Consider the following 9,732-nt stretch of genomic DNA (forward strand, 5'->3'; position numbering starts at 1 on the left):
AGGTATTTAGATTGTAATGTTTAATGTTTAACAATATGTGTTTCCTTCCAAGAGGTCATAATATCAATTAAAGAGTATTGTAGAGTATATCTACTTTTAGGCTTTAAGCCTTAGACTTTAGCAATCATATAGCTACAAAAGTAATCCCCTTGTAACACAAGCAAAGGAGTCTCATCCATCTATTTGGTATGTCATTTGATCCCCATAGAAGTTGGATTATTATTATTATGCCATCATTGTTATTGATAACAAGTTTTGTATATACTTATGGGAAATTAATATAGTTTTATAGGGATTAGTCGGGTAATATGATTTCATTTGATATATAGTGTTTTGTGATGCTAATTAGATAAATATAAATGAATACTACCACATTTGTGATCTTGGGGTTAGAATTTATTTTAGCGTTCCTAGAAATTAAAGCGTGGAAATGCGAAAATGGGAAAAGGATTTTGTTATGTAGTGATAAATTGCACTATGTTTATTGAAATATGGATCAAGAAAAAAACCCAATATATTCTCCCCACCAACAGTTTTAAGATATTTCAAGTTAAAGTTTGACTCACAATCGTTGGGACCAACTCCAGGGACAAGAGTTAAACAAGTTTTTAGTCTAGAGGTTCGGGAAACAAATTATTGGACAAAATCTCTGAGATGAAAGTATAAAATATAACCACAACTCTTGTTGAAGGGTTTATATTCTATTTAAATCTACCATCCAAGAGTTTTAGATTGTAATTAATATTCTAGGAAGAAGGTTTGGTAAAAAAAAAATTCTGTAGTGCAAACTATCAACTGAGAGTTTATATTTTACTTCAGATCTCTTGCAATAGACTTTAGATTTTAATTAAACTCTAAAATAAGAGTTTGAGATTATAGTTAAACCTCTTAACCAAACGTTTAAATGGTAGCCATTTCTTCCCTAGACCATGAAAATGATAGTAGTTTCTTCTATCTTATCCCACAAAAATGAGAGGAGTGACTTCCGTTCCATAGGAATTTGCATCAATGTGGAGCGAAAATGACAAGTTGAGTTCCAAGTAAGTGGCAAGATCCATGTTTTTCAGTTTGGATGCCTCACTATAAACAATTGTTGTTTCTAAGATTAAACCCTCATTCGAACCTAAACACAAAATCCGACCTAGATATTTCCAATTAGACTAGTGCTTTAGAGATTATGTTGGGCAAGCGGAGTGTTTCTCTTGCAATTTGTAGCTAATCTCTAATCCATAGTTGAATTCTAGATCAAGAGGGAAATTTAATCTATACCTATTGTTATTTTAATGGTTTTATCTAAAAATACACATTGTCATTCCAAAAGAAAGATATTGTGCATCTCTACTAAGAAATGGTGATCTCATTAGTCTTTGCTGGGAATTCTTCTTCTTAGACATTGGCAATTTGTTATGTCCCTATAATAATAATGACACCGCCATTACTATTGTCGTTGTATCCCTTATTATTATTATTGTGCTCCATAGAATCCCACTATTGTTATTTTTGTGAGTTTATATTATTATTGTTAGGTTGGTTTGGTTATGTTGTGATCCCTTCAACTCATATATATAGAATGGAGGTTTTGTCATTTGTATCATCCAAGAATTGTTCATTTGTGTAATGTAAAGGAGGTTACCTCCTCGAAGAGGCTGAATTCTAAGGCGTTGATCTATCTTTTCTATCTTTTGTGAGCTAGTTTCATATCATTTGGTATGAGAGCTTTGGATTATAGGGTTTTGCTGTTCCAAACAGGTCATAGTGGAATTTTCTCTATAACTCTTTTTCTGCGATGTTTCAGAAGCAAGAAAAAAAAAAAACCCATTTGAGAGGAAGTCTTATTGAACCTCGGGTCTAAATTTCATATCTTTTCTCGCTATATTTTCGATGATATGATGTGAGGAATTTAGGGCTTTTGCAAGCTCTAGAATTTCATCTAAAACAGTTCATTATGGAATGATCTCTATAACACTTTCTCTACAAAGTTTTAGAAGCTAAAAAAAAACCCATTTGAGAGGAAATCTGTCTGAACCTCGACTCCAAATCTCAGATCACGTATCCCATATTTGTGGAGATATAATCTGAGTAAGTTAGGGTTTTCGCAGACCCCCGAATTACATTCCAAATAGGTCACCTTGCGAAAATTGTCATAACTTTCTCTATGAGAATCAGATTGAATTTTCATCAGAAGCTACAGAAAGAGGACAGATGGTAGTGTTTTGGGTACCATTTTCTGAACCTAAGGTTGAAACATTGATCCACGACACATCGTACAGATTTGATCTACTCAAAAAGTCTATACTCAGGTCATCGTGGGAGAATTGGCATAACTCTTCACTGGGGAATCCAATCTTGATCAGACTTGTGGAGTTAGAAATATTACTTAGAGGGTTACTGCGAGAAAAAATTTCAGACCTTGGAGATCCAAAATTACAGACATACATCAGATTCAATATCAAGCTCCTACAAAGTGAAAAAAAAGGTGTGTAGTTTTTTTAAATTTTTTGCATAAACTTGGTTTGAAAAATTGGTTTGAAGGAATTCAAAGGGCATAGTGAAGCATTATTATCGGTAATTGATGACCCGAAGAAAGAAAATGGAAACACCTAGTAAGAAACCTGAAATCTCTAGCATGACTCATGAAGAAGAGGAATAAATGCAACATGATATAATCAAAATTACAAGACCAACTGCAACAAATGTCACTAGCACAAAAGGTAATAGAATCTATGATGGATGGTTTAAAGAAAAATGCAGAAGCTAAGTTGTATGGTGTGGAAGCTAAGATGGATGGTTTAAAGAAAGGCATGGAAGGTAAGTTGGATTGTTTAAAGAAAGGCGTAGAAGCTAATATGAATGATGTGGAAGCTAATGTGGACAGCATGGAAGCTAATATGAACGATTTGAAGACAGATTTGAAGACAAGCATGGGAGTTTTGAAGAGAGATTTGAAGAGAGATTTGACAAAGTCTCTACAAGAAATGCGTACTCTTGGCAAAAGGGTAGTAAAAGAAACTCATGATGAGAACAAAATAAATGTTAATCACGATTTCATAGACTCTAACGTTGGATCAAAGAACCACCATGTGAAAAACACACAAAAGGTACGCATTCCAACTTTATATTTGGAATCAAATCAATTTGTATGGTATCGATGGCTTTGTTCTCGTAAACAAATAGTCACTTGGGATATTTTCACAGATGAAGTGATAGCACATTTTGAGGATACGAAAAACAACACATTTTTTAGCCAATTGATAAATCTCAAACAAAAGGGTTCAATGATGGAGCACATTGAGGACTTTTAAAAATTGAATACAAGGGTAAAAGATATTCATGAGGAGCATAGGATTAATGTGTTCATAGGGACTTTAGAGGATAACATCCAACATGAGGTTTGCCTTTGGTGACTAGATTCATTGGAGAAGGCATTCAAGTTGGCAAGAAAAATGGAAAGAAAAATTATGGAAACAAGGAAGCCTAGAACTCACAATTGTAAAGATGCAAGTTTTGCTTCCCCTTGCCATTCAAAACCTACAAGGTTGACACCACAACAATTGGAAGAGAAAAGAGAAAAATGGCTTTCTTACAGTTGCGATAGCAAATACACTAAGGTCATAAGTGTGTCGAGAAGAAATTAGTTTACATAGATTGTGAAGAGGAGTAAGAAACGGAACAAAAAAATGTCAAAATAAGAGGATATACATGAGGTACAAACCCTAGAAAAAGAAGAAATGAATCCAACCATATCTTGTAATGCATTGGTTGGAATTACCACTCCTCAAACTATTAAGATAGAAGGGCATATCAAGAAGAAAAAGGTAATAATGTTGATTGATTTAGGAAGTACCGATAATTTTATTCATTGTAAGATAGCCAAGGAATTGAATTCCTTCCTATATCGAACACTGGAGTGTCAAGTGATGGCTGCAAGTGGAGGAACCATAAATTTCTCGGGAAAGTTCCATAATATCAAGCTATCCATGGGAGAATATGTATTGAATAGCCCAATTTTTTCCGTTCCAATGGGTAATGTTGATGTTGTACTAGGATTCCAATGGCTACAATCCTTGGGTACAATAGCTTTAATTTTCAAGAACTTTTCATGAAATTCTGTGCAGAAGGAAAGGAATTTGAATTAAGGGTTATTGCAGGGAAACTAGGAAAGATAATAAGCTCTAACAGAATGATAAAGCTTCTAAATAAAGAACAACCAGGCATAATTTCACAATTATGTCAAGTAGAGCTGCCCACATCGAAACCATCAATTTCTCCATATCTTCAAAAACTCTAGGACAATCATTCCAAGGTATTTGAGACTCCCAAAGGCCTCCCACCTATTCGTGATCATGAACTTGTTATCAATTTGATTCCATGAAGTGTTCCTCCAAATATCAGGCCTTACAGATATCCCTATGTCCTAAAAAGTGAAATTGAATGTATGGCTGTAGAAATGCTAGAGGCTGGTATAATTCAACCTAGTCAAAGTTCTTTCTCTGCTCCAGTAGTATTGGTTCCTAAGAAGGATGGATCATGGCACATGTGTCCAAATTATAGGGAGCTCAACAAGCTCAGTATTAAAGACAAATTTCCCATTCCTATCATTGATGAATTATTGGATGTATTGCATCGATCAATTTACTTCACCAAATTGGAACTTCATTCAAAATATCATCAAATCAGAATGAAGACTGAAGAAATTCCAAAAACAACATTTAGAACTCATGAGGGTCATTATGAATTTTTCGTCATCCCTTTTGGCCTCACTAATGCACCTTATACATTTCAAGGTTTGATGAATTCCATTTTCAAACCCTTCCTTAGAAAATTTGTGTTAGTATTTTTTGATGATATACTAATCTACAACAAGTCTTGGAAGGATCATGCCCAACATGTTGACATGGTGCTCAAACTATTGGAGGAGAAACAATTATATGCAAAAATCTCCAAATGTTTGTTTGGAGTACAAGAGGTGGAATATCTTGGTCATATTGTATCTCTCAAAGGTGTTAAGGTAGACCGTAGCAAATTTAAAACCATTAAGGAATGGAAAATCCCCACATCCATAAAGAATATACGAGGATTTCTCTGGTTGACAGGGTATTATCGCAAGTTTGTTAAGAATTATGGGAGAATAGCAACACCTATAACAAAATTATTGAATAAAGATGCATTCTCATGGACCCCAAAAGCAACAAAGCCCTTTGAACATCTTAAAGAGGCAATGTGCCAAGCACGAGTCTTAGCTACATCGGACTTCACAAAATCGTTTATTGTGTACTGTAATTCCTCAGGAAATGGAATTAGTGTTGCTTTAATGTAAGAAGAAAGACCCATTTCTTTCAAAAGTCGTCCAATCAAAAGAAAGTATTTACACAAAGCTATTTATGAGAAGGAAACGTTGGCGATACTACATTCAGTTAATAAATGGCGACCCTACCTAATGGGAAGACACTTCAAGGTAAAAACAGATCATGATAGTCTTAAATACCTTTTAGAACAAAGATTGTCCTCAAAAGAGTAGCAAAAATGGGTCACAAATATGTTGGGCTATGACTTTGAAATCATCTACAAAAAAGGGAATCACAATGTTGTGGTAGATGCACTCTCAAGAAAGGATGAGGATGTGGAAGCATTTCTTTGCCCCATTTCAATTATCCAACCAGATTGGATAAACAAAGCAAGGGATGAATGGAATAATGATGAGGAAGCATGGGCACCCATTCAAAAGATACAACAAGATCCTAGTACATCTGATACATTTACTTGGAAAAATGATTCATTATGGTACAATGATCAGTTATACCTATGTAAGAATTCCCAACTAAAACAAAATATTTTTAGCGAATTGCACACCTCTCCCTTCAGAGGGTACTTAGGATTTCTAAAAACCTACCATAGGGTTAAGAATTTTTTTTTGGGGGATGGCCTCAAATCAAATATTCAAAAGTTTGTGGTAGAATGTTTGGTTTGCCAACAAAATAAAGTTGAAACAATTAAGGCCCCATGACTATTACAACCTTTATTAATTCCAAGCCAAGGTTGGGAGGAGGTTTCAATGGATTTTATCACAGGTCTACCCAAGTCTGAAGGAAATAGTGTTATCATGGCGGTAATTGACAGACTTACAAATTATGCACACTTTTGTGTACTATCTCATCCATTTAAGGAGAGTACAATTTCTACTGCATTTATGGAAACAATTCAAAAGCTACATGGAAAACAAAAGATTATTGTAAGTGATAGAGATCCCATTTTCAGTGGAAATTTTTGGAAAAAATTATTTTCTTGTCTTGGTACTCAATTAGCTTATAGATCATCTTATCATCCTCAATCTGATGGGAAAACTGAGATAGTAAACAAATGTTTGGAAGGATATATTTGTTGCTTTGTATATGATAAACATACACAATGGGTCAAATGTTGCCTCTAGCTGAATGGCGGTATAACACTTCCTTCCATACAGAAACAAAATTGACCCCATTTATGGCACTATATGTATATCATCCACCATCCATCACATCATATTTAAGAGAAAATTCTAAGGTTCAAGTAGTGGAAGATCACATCGAGCATCAGCAACAACTTCTCTAACTCTTAGAGGATAACTCACCTTGGTGCAGAATAGAATGAAAGAGCACGCAAATCAACATCGTAGCAAAATATGTTTTGATGTAGGTGATTGGGTATTCCTACGAATACAACCATATAAATAAATGTCCGTAAAGAAATATAATAAGGATAATAAATTATCACCAAATTATTATTTTTTGTACAAGGTGTTGCAAAAGATAGGTACTATGGCACACAAATTGGAGCTTCCTGCAGCTTCTCGAGTGCACCTATTTTTCCATGCTTCATTCTTAAAGAAGGTTATAGGTGACAATATTCCAGTTCAAACAATATTACCACAACTTGATGATGAAGGAAAAATCATATTCAAACCTGAATAAGTCAAAGAAACAAGAACTTGACAGCTACGAAATCAATCAATTTCAGAGTATCTCATCAAGTGGAAGAACTTAGCCATTTAATATTCCACATGAGAGGATGATAATTTTATACAAAAGCATCCAAAACTACTCAACCATTGAGGACAACACTTTTATTAAGGAGAGGGGTATGTTAGATCTCTATAATACTAGTTATCCCCCCATTACTATTGTCATTGTATCCCTTATTGTTATTATTGTACCCCATAGAATCCCACTGTTGTTATTTTTGTGCCTTTATATTATTTTTGTTAGGTCGGCTTGGTTACATTAAGAACCCTTAGACTCATATATATAGGAAGGAGGTTTTGTCATTTGTATCATCCAAGATTGTTCACTTGTGTAACGTAAATGAGGTTTCCCCCTCGAAGAGGTTCAATTATAAGGCGTTAATCTATCCTTTCTATCTTTTTGTGACCTGGTTTCATAACACAATTCTAGATTGACTACCTTCCTTTGAAATTTAGTGACCTTTTTGTCCATATTTTGTTCTTCTAATTGTAAGTCATCTATGCAGAGTAATATCTCTTTTTATACCTCAATTATTTCACTTCTTATTTCCTTATTTATTAGTTGTGATAGTGGGGGTGTCTCCACATGAACTTATTTTGTTGAGACCCCAACATATACTTTTTCCTGGCCTCTCAAGATAGATTAATGTGTGTCATGTCTACATGGAGTTCCATGTGTTCTCCTATTTTTGTGACCTACAAGTCTCTATCAAAATTGTCTCAGTATGACTCATATCATGTAAATAACTGCAATCAATATTTTATTGGTATGCTGAGGTAATTTTCATGGTGAGTATATTTTTTAATTTACCTTGCATAGTTAGGTGTGAAATTTTATGGTTCTTTTTGCCAAAGAATTGTAGTCACTATTACCTGTTTGGAAATATTTGACATTTATGATTTTCCCTCTACATTGTAGGGTGTAAAGGTTGTAACAGTTGTTATGTGGTAGAAGTTTTACCATACATAAAGTTGTATCTCCTCTTGTATTGTTATACTATTCCATTAGAATAATAAGTGTGTTAGGTCCCTATAGTACTAGTGTAACCCCTTATTTTTATTATTACAACCCCCTTTTTATATTATTATTATTCTGCCCCATAGAAGCCCACTATTGTTATTATTGTGCCCTTACATTATTATTTTTATGTCGGCTCTGATTATATTATGACCCCTTAGACTCCTATATATAGAAAGGAGGACTTGTCATTTTTATCAATCAAGGATTGTTCATTTGTGTAATGTAAAAGAGGTTTCCCCTGAAGAGGTTCAATTCTAAGTAATTTATCTTTATTTTCTATCTTTTTGTGAGTTGGATTCATAACATTTGGTATGAGAGCTTTGGATTCTAGGGTTTTGCTGCTCCAAAAAGGTCATCGTGGAATTTTCAATATAATTGTTTTTATGCGACGTTTCAGAAGCTAAAAAACAAACCCATTTGAGCCAAAATATTTCTGAACTTCGGGTCCAAATTTCAGATCTTGTCTCGCTATATTTTCAGAGATATGAGCTCAGGCAGTTAGGATTTTTGGACACTCCCGAATTACATTCCAAACAAGTGACCTAGGGAAAATTTCCATAATGTTTGTTCTAAGCATGAGATTGAAATTTCATAAGAAATTTTAGAAATTGGACAGCCAATATTTTTCTGTATATCCGTTTTAGTTACTAACTTAGAAACACTGGCACGTGGAACTTTGTACAAGTTCACTCTACTGAACTAGTCTATAATCAAGTCATCGTGGGAGATTTGGCATAACTCTTCCTTGGAGAATACAATTTGGATCAGACTTGTGGGGTTAGAAAGAGAAGCCGAAGGGCTATTTCAAGAAGTGATTTCATATATTTGAGATCTGCGGTTACAGAGATACAACAAATTCAATATCGAGCTCTTACAAAGTGAAAAAAATGTGTGTAGTGTTTTTTACATTTTGCATAAGATTGGATTGAAAAATTAGTTTCAAGGAATTCAAAGGGAATAGTGGAGAATTATTATCATTAATTAATGCCCCGAAGAAAGAAAATGGAAACACCTAGTAAGCAACATGAAATATTTAGCATGACTCATGAAGAAGAGGAAGAAATGCAACATGATATATCAAAATTACAAGACCAAGTACAAAAAATTTCACTCTCACAAAAGGTAACTAAAGCCAAGATGAATGGTGTGGAATCTAATATAAATGGCGTGCGAGCTAAGATGGATGGCATGGAAGCTAAGATGAATGGCATGGATGCTAAGATGAATGGCATGGACAATAATATGGAAGAATTGAAGATCAATTTGAATAAGTTGCTACAAGAAATGGTTACTAATGGTGAAAGGGTAGTAAAGGAAACTCATGATGAGAACAAAAGAAATGTTAATAATTATTTCATAGACTTTAGTGTTGGATTGAGTACCCACTATGTTCCAAAAATCAATATGAGAAAACTTGATGGCAAGGATCTCAGAACATGGATACTACAGATGGAGCAATTTTTCGATCTCCATAATGTGCAAAACACACAAAAGGTACGTATTGCAACTTTATATTTGGAACCAAGTCAGGTTGTATGGTATCAATGGCTTTTCTCTCATAAACAAATTGTCACTTGGGTAATTTTTACATGATAAACGATAGCACATTATGAGGATACAAAAAGCAACACCTTTTCTAGACAATTGATAAATCTCAAACAAAAGGGCTCAATGATGGAGCACATTGAGGACTTCAAAAAATTGAACATAAGGG

Source organism: Pinus tabuliformis, chromosome J (genome assembly GCF_031772625.1).
Source record: "Pinus tabuliformis cultivar Carrire ecotype Pingquan chromosome J, CPIR1, whole genome shotgun sequence".
Taxonomy (NCBI): Eukaryota; Viridiplantae; Streptophyta; class Pinopsida; order Pinales; family Pinaceae; genus Pinus; species Pinus tabuliformis.